General features: G+C 35.2%; 1 protein-coding gene across 13 annotated transcripts in view; it reads right to left on the bottom strand.

Moving 5' to 3' along the window:
• Positions 1-17,207, bottom strand: part of MEIS2 (Meis homeobox 2) — a 227,793-nt gene that overhangs the window by 192,842 nt on the left and 17,744 nt on the right. The window lies entirely within an intron of this gene.

Genomic DNA, 17,207 nt, shown 5'->3' on the forward strand with positions numbered 1-17,207 from the left:
GATTGTTTTGGTCCTCGACAATCCAGATTAATAAACTACATTGGGCAATGTCACTGAATAATTCCTCAGTCCTCCACTTTGACTGTGTAGACACCATCTGTATTACCATGGAGCTTAAGAAAAATCGGGTCTGAGAGCATTTATGCCTGAGAGAAATTCTATTGCATTGGAGTATCAAAGGCCATTGTCCTTAAGAAATCCTTCTGAAACTCTATAGGTTTTAGAAAAGCTGGGATTAACTTCCCTTTAAACCACAAACCCAATCCAGAGAATAAAAATCAACAAACAAAGCACAACATTACTTAAAAAGGAATAAATTATCCATTGTCTGTATAAATTTGATGTTAAGCAATGAAATTCAAGATGAAGGTTTAAATTGAAAGATAACTGTATCATACATGACAGACATTTTAAAACCCCACAAAAGCAAAAGAATTCTTGAATGAAGGACATAGCATCATGTTGAACATTGAATTGTAGGTTTGCTTTCAGTCTCAGACCAATGTTAAAGTGGTTCTCTACCTATGATCTTTCATAAGCAAATACTAAGAAGGTTCCTATTTCGTGTTAAAGAGAGATCATAGGATACAGAATTAGAAGCTTCTTTAGATAACATTTAATCTAGCCCCTCTTTTCATAAATGAGGAAACTGAGGCTCAGAGATCAAATGACTTGCCCAAAGTTAGAACTATTCACATAGTCCCAAAGCAAAGTTGACTCTTTGTCCAACAAACAGAGATCAGAACCCCTTGGGCTGTTTCTCTCTTTAAACACCTCATTTACCACATCAACTTGTGCATTGTTGGCAATCGAAATTAGGTCACAACATCTAGATACGAGGCTTTATGATTCTGACACTACTACAGTCACTAAGCTATTCCCTAGAGATTTCTTTTTCAGAAACAGTACTAGAAGTCAGACTAAAGAGATTGTCAAGAAATCCCTTGGAGAGAAAATATTGCCAAAGAGAAGATGGTTCCACTTTATTTTGTTGTAGAGGGAAAAAAAATCAATCTCACCAGAATACATGGAACTACTTTTCTGTGAGAAATTCAGTGGCCCTGAAATATTCAAACAATAAAGAAGACCCATATCATGGATTAAACATTTTAGAATGACTTTCAATGAAAGGTTCTGGTATTATTTTAAAGTCAGAGGGAAAAAATGTTAAGAGGGGCAGAGCCTACAGTGTCTCATTTTGACTTTATTTTTGAAAATCCACTGAAGGAACACTTACACATGTTGATTAAGACATCTCAGTGAGCAAATTAAAAAAATGTCTCTGGAAAATATTATTTCATTTCTATCAAAGTACCTTTAAGCACATGGACACATTATGAGAAATGTCTTTGGTCATGTAATTTTTTAATTGTATTCCTTGCTGATGGCACAGCAGTAATTTTTTTCTTCTTTGAAGTAAAAAAAAATGGGTAATAAGATTCTTTTTTTTTATATCATCACATAATGGTATAAAGTTAAATTTCTTCATATGCATTAATATAATTACTTAGTTCTTGACCAAGCTCCTTAAGATCAAGCTGGAAATGATCTCAAAGGACATTTAATTCAACATGTTCTTGGAGGCAATGTAATACAAGGGGAAGAGTGCTGGCTGAAGTCAGGGATCTGAGTTCAGATCCTGCCTCTGATACTGACTACTTGTGTACCCTTGGGAAAATGACATAACCTCATTGGGTTTCAGTTTCTTTATGTTTAAAATCAAAGGTTGGATGAGGTGACCTTCTAGGTCCCTTCTAGCTCTGGATCAGTGACTTTATAAACTAGAGTCAGAATCATCACTTCATAGTCACTGCTGATGATTTATTGTTTAGGGTGCTACCTGTACTTCAGGGAGATTAAAGTTTAAGTCTTTAGTTAGTGATAGTTTTGCTGCTTGCCACCCTATTTCTTTACCCCACAACTTGACCCAGTGGATTTGGACATAATTTTTTTAAAGGAAAAGAAATTGCTTTTTTTCAAAAGAATAAATCACTGCATTAAAATCTTTAATAAGAGGCAAATGATAGCTCAGGCTGCAGTTTAAGTTGAAGAAATAAAAATAAAAGGTTGCAATAAAGAAATAATAGAAGGGTGGCAGCCTTTTGCTTGTAAAGATGACATGGGGTTTTAATGATTTTTCTCAGGGCAGCAAGTTACCCTCATTAAATTTTATATCATTTGTGATGCTAAGTACATTTTTATGCAAAACATACCTGACAGGTATGAAATGTTAAAAGCAAAAAAAAAAATCTTTTGGGGGTTTATTAAGAAAAAGAGAGGGGTGTTTTGTAGATGTGTTTTGGGTATTTTTTGAAATGTTTTATTTAAAGTGTTCAAGTGAATAGGGATTTAACAAACTATGTGTCTGCATATGGATGAGATACTCCCAAAATGCCTCATTCCAAGGAATTACAAAGTTTTTCAATAATCATCAAAAAGAAGAATGGGGCAGGGGGTGAAAAGATAGCTTTTGGCTACAAAAAGTATATCTTTTTTCCTGGCCCATATTTGTTATAACATCACAGAACAAAGCAGATACCATGAAAGCAAAATTTCCTTTTGCCTCAAATCTCTCCCAGATTCAACACCACTCCCTAGTTCTCCTTCGAGGCACTTTCATGGTGGGGGCAGACAGAGCAGTCAGTCCAACATCACTCTAAGAAAATTTTTATAATATTCCATTATAAAATGGCAGAAGAATTTACAGAAATGACTATGTTTAAAGTTCAGAAAACCTTAGCGCATACACATAGAACAATGTCAAAAAACAAACTCAAGTATCAGTTCTCTGGAGTCACTAGGTAATGCAATATCCTTCATTTAACAAGATTCTAAAATACTGGAATTAATTAATTGCCACATATTTTCTCTAAGAAATATCAAGAGTCCCTTCAGTTTACAGAAAGTAGGAGTCCTTTGCCACTACCTTTTTACCTGCCATGTTGTCCCTGATGGAGCCTCTAGCTATCGAATCTAGTTTTCCCTACTATATTAACTCAAGAAGTTCTGATGTTCTCAGAGCCATTAATGAGGAAACCCCCTACCAACTAAAGAAACCATAGGTCAACATACTTTATACAACCTCCAAATTTGTTGCAGGTTATTGGATATTAATTCACTGTCAGAAAACTATGTTCATTCATCTAAAACATCCATTGATGGTCTACTACATGCAAGGAAATGTGGGGGTATATATTGAAGTATACATATAGCAGATATCGAAATCTACCTCTGCAGCTAAAAAGGATTAGACATTTCATTCCTTAGCCTTATTTGCTGCTATTTATTCTTGGCTAAGGACACTATACCAAACTATATAGGTGTTACCAGGCAAGATGGGTGGAAAGAGGCCAATAAGCTTAATTATGGAAAAATTCAGAAAGAAAAAAAAAAGAATTATTTTGAATGTAAAGTTAAAAGTGTTAAGGTAGTTTGAGGCTACAGGAAAACTTAGCCAAATGGCAAAATCTTCAAGGATTACTGCTTCTAGAGTAGGAGAGTTTAGTGAGACACAGGTGGGCATACAATCAGGGTGTCTGCTGCTCATTAGCATGACACAAGATTTCAAAGTCTCCAACAGTTCACAGTGGAGGCACCCTACTGATGTCAATGAGGGGGAGGAGGTGAGGAAATAGTCTTAATATTCCAAAGTACTGATCAACATACTGATATATTGGATATTTTTTCTTTTAATATAATAAATCTTAGCTCTTTAAATGTGGTAAAGTGGAAAGAATACTGGATCGTGGGACAGAGAACCTGGATTTGAATACAGGTATTGCCACTTAACTACCTGTGTGGCATTGGACTAATCATTTAACCTTTCTGGGTCTGAGTTTCCTCATCTGTAAGAAAAGGGGGGCAGAGTGGTGACCCTTCCATTCCAAAACTGTGGTCCTATGATTTTTAAAGCCCATAAATTTTGAGCTGGAAGGGCCTTTAGAGATCAAGTGGTCCAATTCCCTCCTATTCCAGACAAGGAAATAGAAGCCGAGAGAAAGTCAGTGATTTGTACAAGGTTTGAATCCAGGTCTTCTGATTCCAAACTCAGTGCCCATCACACTTTAAAACACTGCCTTAACTGTGATTTAATATATCCAGAATCCAATTTTGAATGCAATCCAATCTGAAAATAAAATTTTCAGATAAAAATATTTATACTTTTATAGTAAAAGTCAATGAGAAAATGCATTTTCCTTTATAGCATAAGTGAGGGATACCTATGTGAGAAAATATTAGGTCATGCTTAAAACAGTATGACACAATGGATTATAAAGAGAAGAAAAATTTATAGCATTTGTTCTTAACCCTGGGTCCATAGTCCCCATGGATAGATTTCAGAGTTTGTGAACTTGAATGGAAAAAAAAATAATCCTGTATCTTTATTTTCCCTAACCTCTAACTGAAGTTTAGCATCTACTTCAATTATTTAAAAAGAAAACATTATTCTAAGAAAGGGGTCCATAGGGCTAATTATCCTGCCAAAGTGGTCCAAGACACACAAAAAGATTAAGAACCCATAATTTACAATTTTACTTTTAAATTACCTGATGCTAATAGTGAATGCATTCAGCCTCTGAATATATTGGTTCCCCTTTGATAGCCCCTAATCCTGGCCCCACCATTTCTTAACCATGGTAAATTGTTCCTCAACTGTGAATCAAGGCAAAATGTCCCCAGGGCAAAGTCTCAGACCTGATTATATGGTGATCAGTTCTGATACATTCCTGTACTGGTGCTCTATAGAAAAGTGAAATGAGGGCAAGTTAAGATTCTGTAGTTCTTGTCCCCAGAAGATTTCTAGGTGGCCCTATTTCATCTTACAAGAATGGCCACTCAACTGTCAACCAGGGGCTGCTAGATGGCGCAGTGGATAAAGCTCCGGCCTTGGAGTCAGGAGGACTCGAGTTAAAATGAGACCTTAGACATTTGACACTTACTAGCTGTGTGACCCTGGGCAAGTCACTTAACTCCGATTGCCTTACCAAAAAAAAACAAAACTGTCAACCAAAGTGAAATAATTCATCTTCTCTCTCTTCCTCTCTCATATACACCTGTGTAGGGAGTACACTTCCATGGCTTTGCAACAAAATTTGCTGACATTTCTCTCAGCAAATACTTTTGAAGAAAATTCTTCCTCAATATAATATGTAGTAAAATGTGTTTAGCAGTAACTGAAACTGGACTCTAGGCTGTAAACTATTCAAAGGTGATATATATGTATATAGATATAGATACAGATAAAGATATAGATGATAGAGGTGGAGATAGAAATAGTGATAAGAGAGAAAGAGAAATATTCTAATATCTAATATCTAATACAGTGCCAAATACCCAGAGGACATTTAGTACGTACCATTTGATTAAGGTAATGGTTATAAAATATGATTATAAGGAGGGCTTCAGTTAATAGGGCAGTTTATACAAGTATAGCCAGAGTACAGGAGATTTAGCATTTTACAGATAATTTTTTTCCTTCAATTTGGAAAATTATTCTTGTATGCATTAACAACAAAAGTTATCTTCCTAGAAATATGCACCAATATTATTTTCCCATAGAAATTTAGATGCATGATTGACTTATAGTCTACAACATGGAATTTGGATGAAGCCCAAAGTTACTGCAAACAACTAGCAAGCTTGAGCAAACGGCTAAGGAGAATGTCAGCTATGAAGTGTGAGAACCACAGAGAGGGAGGAATACAAAGGTTAACCCCTGCATGAGCTCGGCTTGACCAATACCAGGTCTCAACAGCTTTGTTAATTTATGGTGACTAAAATCCACTGTAAAGTCTGAAAACACATTTGTGATACTGTTCCAAATGGAGCTAAGTGTTGTCTGAAACATTATTTCACCCAAATTTATGTTTTCTAAAGATGATTAGTAACACTAAATAATAGCTTACATTTATACAGCACTTTACAATTTACAAAGTACTTTTCTCAGAACAACACTGTGGGGTAAAAATTACTTTTTTGTACAACTAAAAATTGATCACATTCATACACTGTCTCATCTCTTAAATATAGCAATCCCTAGAATATTAAAAGTTTTGTGAATGGGCTCTGACAGTATTTGCTTGCTAGTCATTAACTGTTACCTAGGGCAACTAACTTAACCTCTCTGACTCAGTTTCCTCATCTGTCAAATGAGGAGGTAGTTCTAGATGACTCTCTCTGTCTCTCTCTTTTTTTTTTTGGTGAGGCGATCAGGATTAAGTGACTTGCCCAGGGTCACACAGCTAGTAAATGTTAAGTGTCTGAGGCTGGATTTGAACTCGGGTCCTCCTGACTCCAAGGCCAGAGCTCTATTCACTGCGCCACCCTAGATGACTCTTAAGGTCTCTTCCAAATTAATCAAACATCATTATGATATATCTTTTCTCACTCCTGTTGATTCAGTAAATTGTTGTATTATTAGCTAAATATTTATGGTTGCAAATATTTGCAGAAATATAGAATTTTTAAATTTGCAGAAAGTGTCTATGTGTAGAAGCCCCAGATGCTATGTAAGTAGAAATCATATAAACTACTATTTTGATCTTTGTTAAACACCAACAGGATACTTTCAGTGCTCAAAAATTATCTGAAAATGATCTGGTTATTAGATTCTTATTTAGTGTTGAAAAAGTGTAAATGTAGTGCCCATATTTCTTCTGGTTTGCAGAACTACTTGAGAAAATACAACATTGGCATAGTTTCAATGGGAATTTCTACTTATTCAATCTATGGCAAATTCTAGTCTGCACAAATATTATAGGAAATTGAGTTACCATACCCTTTATTCAAAAGAATACCCACTTTCTTTAATAGACAGTATTTTCTGACTGTATTCTGGTCTCTTGGCCACTGAGGATTCAATGGAGAATCTGCCTTTGGCATGTGGTAGGAAGACCTTTTATAAAAAGAACCATAGGTGTGGAAGGGATCTTGAGAGGTCATCTAATCCACTGCCCTGCCTTCAGGCAAGTATATACCTCAAACATCTAAATCCAGAGGGATGAGGGTCTGTCTTTAAAGAATTCTCAAGGATCTTCTATTACTCCTTGTAGCACCTAATATTTATTAGCTTTCATTCATCAGTTTTATTGGGTACATAACACAATTTTAGCATTTTATTTATTTTTTTTTTGGAGGTAGCATTTAAGAAGTGGTGTAAGTAAACCAACACCAGTAAATAACATTTTATAAAATTTTTTGCATCATCTTTGTTCCTCTAAAAAGCTTCAAGTTTTAAAAACAGATGCATCATTTTGATTCTATAACAAAATATCTGCCATCTACTATGGTAAAAGAATTGAGAGTTTTATTTAATCACTTATTCTGGTCAATGGAGTGAATGTATGTACACCTTATATGAATTATGAATTTTCAAACAAATGGAATACAATAAAATACAACTAACACTAAAACTATCCTGAAGATGATTTAATCATTATTTGATGATGCAAAAACACTTCAGGATCTTGCAATCTCATTTCAGAGTCATCATAATGAATATCAGTTATCATCGTACTTAACTGAAGAATGGGAAAGCCAAGTAAGAGAGATTTATAATTGCTTGAATAAAAGGTAGCCAAGAGTTAACTGCATTAAGAACATGCACCACACCTTATATATAATGAAGAGGACAGTGTGATGATGTTAATCCTATCACTTTTAGTGACTTTAACCTGACTTGCCAGCTCCTAGTATCTTCAGATAACAAGGTCCAAAGCTATGAAATAGGGGCAATGCAGCCATTCTCTTACCAAAATGACATCATAACGCTGGTTTTACACCCAAAACAAAAATACCGAAACACTAAGTCATTATATGGTGTAACTAGCCTTGGAAATCTGAGAAAGAAAATGAATACTTTTTTTTTTAAAAAATAAAGTACACAAACACAAGAGAACCATAAGGCATAGGAATGCAAACATAGAATCCTAGAGCTGGAAGGGACCTAAGAGATAATCTGGTCCAACTTTCATTTGACAGAGAAAGAACCTAAAACTCAATCAGAATAAGGAAACTGCCGATGGTCCTACATATAACCAGAGAGGTTCAGAATCAAGAAAGGATACCTAGTTTCTAAGTCCGGTGCTCTGGCCACTGTTACAGGACTAGAGAATAAGGTGCATTGCTCATTATAAATATATATGTTTAAAAGTAAAATATGACTAATTGGAATACATACATAGAAAATCACCAACAAAAAGTATGATACTTTGCCTGCTACATAGAATCATTCATAGATTATGATAAATTTAAGAGATCTTATACATAATCTGACCCAATATCCTCATTTTATATAGCCAAAGACTAAGGCCCAGAGAAGTCAAGCAACTTGCTCAAATTCACACACCTAAGTAGTGCTAGAGCAGTGAACTGAACCCAGGTCTCTCCTGGCTCCTGGTCCAATTGGCTTTCCACTATAACACTCTATAATAGAAAGTTTCAGATTATTTTACCTACATATACTGTCAAAGTTCATATCATCCTAACTATGAAGCATGCACTGAAAGTATGCTTAGTTCATCATGTAAACCAATTCGTACTTTAAGTGATTTCTTTTATTAGTTTCTCTAATATATTCATATTTAAGTTCTTTTATGCCAAAAATGTATGTGCCATTGCCAACCTTCTAGGCTATGTACGTAATTTAAGAAGTCACATATTATAAATACATAAACATGTGTTAGCTGCCATCATAACTAATAATCCTGTCATTAAAAACTACTGAATAATCAAGAGATGTTTGAACCCCAACTAAGTGTATATTTTTATTATATTTAAAGAAATATTTTGTACCACAAAATTTGAGTATTTAAATAGCCTCTTGAAGTTCCTTATAGGGAAATCTGACTCAAAAATACATACTAAATATATACAAACGTCCACCCATAGACTTTCTCAGGCTACTTTAATTTTTAAATTCATTAACCCACTTTAAAAAGAGAAAATAAAATTCTGTGGCCCACTCACAATAAATCAGCTTATTTTATCTCACATACCTAAAACTGGTCTTTAAAAGAAAACTCTATGTAGAGTTAACAACTTTGTAAAGTTGTAAATGTAAGTTTACAACTTAAACTCAAAGTAAAGAATCATCTTACCTAGAAAGTGGGGGTGGGGAGAAGAAACATCTCCAGACAGTAAAAAAATTTTAAATGATACACTTTAAGTTTCATATCAGTTTTCTGTCATCATCATGGGAAAACTATTACATAACTAAAAAAACTGGGAGGTAAGTTTGATAAGTGAAATGAACTTCTACATTAAATTATTTACATTACTGTCTGCTTTGATATAAATACATTTTTAAAAACAAAATTCAAAGAAAAGTTTTCTAATACAGAGAGAGAGATAAAAATAGTTGTTAATCCACTTTTCACCAAAACAGTATGAATACCTAGAAACTTTTTGGTTGAAGAGGAAAGCAGGAATTTAGAAGAAGATGGGGGGAAGGGTCAGGATGAAGAAGTGGTAGTGGTGGGAACTCACACCATAGGGTAACTCAGAACTATTGTTACTAGGCAAAGTAAAGATAATGAGGGGGAAAAACAGAACACACGTATTAAAATATATAGTAACATAAAGCTGTGTTTGATGCTCTAAAGGGCTTCAACAAGTACTGTACAGCCAAAAATCAATTGAAAAATCAGCATGATAAGAGAGCATGAGTTGCCCTATAATAGCCTTAAGACCCTTAAGGCTATGCAAGTCCCTTTCATCTGCCACACTGAACTGACTCAAGGGGAACCCCACTTCCCCTCCCTGTGTAGTAGGGGTGCATCTGTATCTCTTCCCTATTGCTTTTACCTTCTATCCTAAGAGTAGCTGACAGGACTGGTGATTTTTTTTTTCTTTGAAACATTTGAAATAGTAATTTTGTCTTTTTCTCCTTTATTCTTTCTCTCTTCTTGACATTTCCCTTCAGATAAATCTACTGTGTAATATTAGTCTTAAAATATTTTCCCTAGTACCAAACGGAGGTCAACTCATTCTAGGAATAACCATCAATAAGTAATATTTCTTTTATAGTTTGGATGCATTTAACTTAGGTTATTAAGCTGTCCCTTGCTAAAACTCAGTTAAGGCTTTATGCAAAGTCCGGAATGCTAGCAATTAATTATACTGTTGTAAAATAAATGTATGCATATATGTATTCCACTCACAGATTTAATCTCAATATTTCTTCAATCATTTCCTCATGATGTCTGGTTTCCATTGAATTTACACTACTATTTGGCATTTGGTACAACCCCCCAAAGATAAGATACATCTGTCCCCTATTCACAGATCTTGGCATTTTTACCTTAACTCAATCGTGAATTGATTGGCTGAAAAAAAAATATTACCTTGCTTATTAAATGGATATCTTTACAATAAAAACTACTAATTCCCAACTTTTGAAATTGAAATAAGGCATAAAAAGGCTTGCCTAAATAGCAACATCTCAGAACTTAAGGAGGACATAGACCCTGATCTGTGTGAAGGAAGGAAGAGCTAATTGGGAGTTAGATTCCCTGTGATTATCAGCTTGTTTATGGGAAGGGAGTACTCTTCTGAATGGCCCTGTAAATTCATCCTTGATTATGGTATTAAAACTAGATCTCATTTCCACTCATATGCCTAACCTCCTTAACCCTCCACCCCCACCTCCAAACCATTCTGTTTGGTTTTTAAGGGTTGTGCACTGTTTTCAAAGAATGACAGTTGTTTTTTTTTTCATGTGTTGATTTTCTCCAGTTTCAAGCAAAATTAATCAGTTGCACAAGCCAGTTGTCAGATCCCTCTTTCCTCATGGCAGAAAGCACACACGCGTGCGTGCATGCACACACACATCTTCATTGTCTGCTATAAGAATAAATTTTAGTAATTCTTCCCCATGTCAATATGAACATTAGACTGACCCAATTAATATGAAATGCTTCTATGCTGCTGGGAACAGACAGTGCTACAGAAAGAACCATTCACACAACCTGTTCATGATTATGGGCCATAAGGACACAAAGATGGCATAGACATTTGTGGACCATCTGAATTCTTATACGGGGAATGGGAGGGGGAATTGGGTGGGGAGAGGAAGGATGCTAGCTGACTGTCGCAGGTCATGTTTTTTAATCCAGAGTATTGGACGTGTAACACAGCAACAAGAGCTGATCATTTTGTTTAATCACCTTTTGGATCTTTGCCAGATGGTCTCTATTGAGAGTGCTGCAAACACAGAGAGATGAACGGCATCTAACACGCCACTAGAGCTTTCCCGTAAATGTCTGAGAACTGAATCCAACAAGAATTTAGTCTCAGAGCAGAAAGGGATACATTTAAAAACTATGTGCATTAACTATACTTTTCCCCATAGAATCCTCACTTGGCATGAATAATTTACCCACTCTTATGCTAATGGGATCATGAAAGTATCCCTCTGTCTTTAGTGCAGCTATTCTCAGCTTTCAGTAATTACCCCACCCAGTGAAAATAACATGGCTTCTGCATTTGAACGGCCTACTGGTACCTGACAATTAGAAAGATCATGTCTGACAGGGGAAAGGTCCAGAAATGGACACAAGATCCCTAGTAGTCAAAGAAGAACACATTTTTTTAAAAAAAAGATGAAAGTTGTGGAGGGGACAAATGGAGAGAAGTTAAGAAAAGATTTTAAAGGGCAAAAAAAATTACTGTCAACCTCTTATTTTTTTTAGGTTCTTAGTATCAATGGAACACTAAAAGAAAAATCTGCTTTTTTTTCCCGCTACCACTCCCTTAAAAGGAAATTTATTATCAAAGTAATTCTGGACAAAAAAAAAATAAAAGAAATCTGTAAAGAATGAACTGATGAGTTTAAGGAGCACATCTGCTTTAAAAAAGTGGACTTGGTTACAAAATCAATTAGAAGTATCTTTCAATGTTTCAGAATTTTTTAATCTAAATGATGGAAAGGCCAATAGGCTCTTTGGTTAAAAAAGGAAACCACCCCCCCAAAAAACCTATTTCAAAGAACTCATCTTTGACCTCTGTCCACAAAACTCCATACTAGGTAGCTCACTGTGTAAAAATTATCAGGCTAAAACATCTGGGAAAGAAAGCTATGAAACAGCAGGGAACGTGGCTGGTTTATTGTTTATCTTTTGTTTATGAGGCAGTATTCAAGTTTAATTACTACTCTAAATTAAACTCTAACTGGCATCAGGAGACATCCCTTTACATGACTAAGTTTAAAAAAAAAAACCAGAGATTCCATCACTAGATTTTTCAAGTAAGTTAATGAAAACAGGAAAAAATTAGTTAAAATTAGCATCAGCTCCAGAAAGCATTTAGATACTTGCATGTTCTTAGAGCATTTAATTATCAGTGTTTTATTTTACTTCTAACAGCTACCACTATAATTTTCCCAGAGGACAACCAGAAAATATTTGGTGGTCTGTCCAGAGGAGAAAAGAAGAAACTCATCTATTTTATATGAAGACAGGTGTGGGGTTGGGGTGGAATAAAAGGCAAATATCAATATTCCATATCCCAGCAGCTTCTGCATTATTGTTCACTTATTTTCTTGGCTAATCATTTTGGTGCAAATAGTAATAGGTAGAAGAAAAAATAATTTGCTCTATTGTTACAGTAAGTGACCAGCTTTGGATGAACCTCGTTGAAGGAAAAATAAAAGTTAAAAGCAACTAGCAAAAGATTATGCCAGATGGCATCTGTCATATTGTATTTAGGGTTATTTTAAAGAGATTCCCACCACTATGAAAACATTCCATTGACAGAGTTTTCTTAGGATGAATAAGAAATCCCACTAGAATATATATTCAGGGCACATAGTAAGTGGTTTTTTAATAACCAGTATGTTTTCAGAGTAAAGGGAAAAAAAAACTAATTTCTTTTTATCTATAGAACTTGAGCTGAAAGAGCTAAGCTATATTTTAGAATATTTTAGAAACTCACCCCTCAGTCTTAAATTCCATAAAGGGAGAAGTGTTTGAAGATTTCAACAATATAATGACAAGAAAACTGTATAATAAATAAATATATAAAAGATTTACTACAAATTTCTTGCCCCATTGACTGGATGATAGATGGATCCATAAATGGTTGGTGTGGGGTGACAATGGGTGGTGGGGGGGGGAGGGATGTGCTGGTTCATATAATACTGTATACTGAAAGAAAAGAGATGGGTGGGTGCTTAAATGTTAATGTATTGAGGCTAAACTGGATCTGGCAACAGTATGGTTAATGTGCGTGTGGCGTGCAGTGTGAGCTCAGCAGTTACTGGGCCAACTGTCTCGGTATTTCTGGGAATCCTGCCTATTCACAGTGCAGGGATTGTTCAATTGCTGCAAAATGTACAAAATGAATTTTACAAAAATGAATTGTAAGGAAGGCCCCATTACAACGATTTTACAGCAAAGATGTCAACATCAATTTTTCTTTCATGCATAGCTAACGATTAAAACAGCATATTCCATTTGCCTAAGACAATTTATTTCATATTGGCACATCAAAATATTGAAATACAAAGTTATCTTTACTCTACCCTTTTTATTCATTGCTGCTGAACCCACACCATTGTTCAAACCAGGAAAAATAAAACAAACTTGGCACAAAATACTTAAAACAAAGGCTCATCAATATTCTCCAATTTGTCAACATCTCAATTACAGCAGTGGAAAAAATGTAAATTTCATGTGCTCTAAACACTGAGAGGTCTATTCTCCTGCCAATTCACATGCATAACTCCCATCAACATTAATGGGAGTTACACATACACATCAATAATAATAATAATATACTTTGTACATATATCGTGCCTTTCATCCAAGTCTCTCATAGTACTCTGTGAACAAGGGGCCTCCTTCAAAGTCCTTGCTCAGTCAAAACAACCAATGATATATAAAGGAGCTGATGCTGAAATAGAGTCCTCAAGTATTAACAGCCCAATTTTACTGGTAGGGAACCAGAGACAAAGAGGAAAAGTAACTTGCCAGGGCCTAGAAAATGTTGTCAGAAGCCCAGTTCTATTCCTGAAAAGCTAGATTTCCTTCCACATTCTAAGTAGCTAATAAGAAAAATTGCCTTCCTAAACCTTCTTTAAGCAAGACAAGTCACTATCCATGGAAAGTCTGGTTCATAATCCATATAGTTTGCTGTTAGAAATGGAGTGGTTCTTAAAATGGTGCACTTCCACTGGGACTTAACATGCTATAAAGTTTCTTCTTTTTTCCCCTGTTTTGAAAATGTAAGCTTTTTTTCCCTTTCAGTTTGTTGTAAGAGCATGGAGTCTGGGGGTTGGGTAGGGGTGGGGAAAGATGACCTTTCACCTGTGTAACCAAAGCTCTTTCACTATCAGGTCATAAAATGGGGTATTTTGAGGTTACAAATGAGAGACATACATGCAATCAATATAGTAAAAATATTCAAAAGAATAATACTGCAACATAAATACATGTATTGTTTTATAACATATGGCTATTAAAGTTTAATTTAAAATGTGTATGAAAACATTGTATTTAGTACAATTCATTCCCATTTTTTCCTGTTTATCATAATTTGTTTTGAAACTGAATCATTTTGCAGATTCCCATATGCCTGTTGTGCTAATAAATTTTGAATAACCAAAAAATTATTTTCTGGACTACAAAGTAGGCTTTGCAAAGTCATACACTATAATGTTTAATACAAAGGGCCAAAAGCTCCCAAACTAAGTTTTGCATTATGCATCAACCCTAAGATTTAACCTAGGATAAACGCATGTGATTTCAGTCAATATCTGTGTTGACTTTGCCCTGAAGCAGATAATTAATCTTTCCCACAGAAAGGTACCTTGGACAATTCTGGGGGCCAAAACAGCAAACTATTATAAAGACCACTATTTCAGACATTTCCACTGCAATGTATAATCAAATATGGTCTACACACACACACACACACCCACACACACACCACCACCACCACCACCACCACCACCACCACCAAAACAAAACAAAGAAACTACTCAGAATCAGCTCTAAAAAAAAAACCCTAAATGACAATTCTTTACTGTGGCTACTTTATGATATCTAGCAGCACTACCAAGTGCAGAACAATTAATGTGGTAAGCCAGGCACAAAATTCCCCATGTCAAACCAGACTCTATTTTTAATGGTGACACTGTTTCTTTAAACTGTGGTATAGTAAAGATTATTGATGCCCTAGTTCTTATGCATATAAGCTACCATATCCATTTTTAATCCCACCAAGATATGATTGAAAGGAACAAAATCCTACAGGAATCAAATCCATCAACATTGAATAAGTTGGTACCACTACCCAAGGCTTCTAGTTTTTCTTTTCCTAGAACAAAGTTGAAAATGTGTTATCCCCAAATAAGGGAAGCAGTCACCTAAGACATGTTCAAGTCTTATTTTCCCTGCCAAAAAATTAATGGTTGGAATGATAAAGCTATATACCTTAGGGGTTTACACAAGTATTCTCTGCCCCAAACCCTAGGGTCTTCACTCTCTCCTCCCCTTGTCTCAGCCCCCTTCCTGCTATCTCCTTTGCCATAATTCAACTAACCCAACAGAACCAGTCAGTTTTAAATTTCAGTTGGGACCTTGGTGACCTGTTAATGAATCTACAGAGAGGAGAAAAACTCACAGTGTTGAGTTATGCCTGGTGTTGCTAGCTGACTTGGAGTCAGAAATGCTTGAAGCGTTAACGTAATTGCAAGAATGTGAAAAATGAAGCACTGGGCTCCTGAGCAAAGCGAAAGGTCAGAGCAAGCCGCACACAAAACAAGTCTCTGGAAGATGGCCTCATTAGACCATTAAATCAGCTTCTCCTTTTTCCCTCTTTTGTAGAATGTTTAGGGTGTTGTATTTAATTAATAGATACATTTAACCCTTTCTAGCTCTGCAAATAGCTTTTATTTTAGGATGAGAGGGCAAAGGAGAGGAGGATAACAATAAAATTGAACTTACTTAAAAGTGCATTGCTATGCACACATGGCTCTGATTCACAAGCAAGTTGGTAAGTGCTTGGTGGTAGATCATCAGTTAGACTTATGGATTAATACACCACATAGTTTAGTTTTCCCTCAAACATACTACAAGCAATGTGGACACCCTCTACTAAAAACATTAATACGTTTCACAATTTACTACCTAGGACATTCTTCTCTATTTTAGGTCCACACTACTTTAAAAGTCTATTTAAATTTTGAATATCTTTTAAGCCATTTACAAGTGAACAGCTCTTGGAAAGTAGACTTTTCCAACCACTAGAATTCTCCTAGAACAACTGTGGTCCAAAGACATACTCCAAAGCATGAAGAAGTGAAAGTATCCCTTCATACCCCCACTTATACTGGCACACACAGGAGATGACAGCTCAAGCTATTAACCTGTCCTCTATTCAGAAATCTATCTAATGCTTAAATATTGGGGCTATAAACATAGTTATAATAGAAATGAAATAGACCTAGAAGATCAGACACCATCCAGGGTAAAATATTTAAAAGTAAAATCTATATGCTCTCCTAGCCCACATTCAATAATGCATCTTCCTTTAAATTTCCATCTTATCCATGGAAGAGTCATTCCTACCAAAAGATAGCTGCTCTGTGTCTAGTTGGTGAATTTGCAACAGTTATATCTATTCTAAATTAGACTTTATCATCCTCCTCACTGCTGGTTGCCTTGGCTTTTAGGGTTTGGAGCTACAGTCATTATTCTAACCACTCAGGGCAGATGAAATGTAAATTGGGACACACAATTTGTAGGAATTTTGAAATTAACCTACTACATACTGGATTCCATAGAAAGAAATTGTGCAGCACTTCAAAAACAAATAAGAACAGATTTTTTTCCTCTTCTATGACTTATGGACTTAATTACTTATGTTAAAGAAGCCTTTTATAATTGATATTACAAGCTAAGTTCACTGTTTACAGAATAATACAAATTACTGCATCACAGCTAGAAAATGGGTCTCTTATTCTATTTACCTATACCACATAAAAATAAAGTGTAGGAAACCAAATTTATAAAAAAAAATTGGCAGAACTAATCAATTGCTTTTGCAAGGTAAGATTAAAAAATTTACTTTGAATTTTTATTTTTTGAAAGTAAAGTGGGTTAAGAAAAAGAAATACTGTCTCCCTAAATTAAAGCTGATTAAATTTTCCTGACTGACACTTTGTGTTTACACTAAGGTAGATGTACTGATATCATAAAATGTTAAAG

Source organism: Phascolarctos cinereus, unplaced genomic scaffold (assembly GCF_003287225.1).
Source record: "Phascolarctos cinereus isolate Bilbo 61053 unplaced genomic scaffold, phaCin_HiC Scaffold_3;HRSCAF=262, whole genome shotgun sequence".
Lineage (NCBI taxonomy): Eukaryota > Metazoa > Chordata > Mammalia > Diprotodontia > Phascolarctidae > Phascolarctos > Phascolarctos cinereus.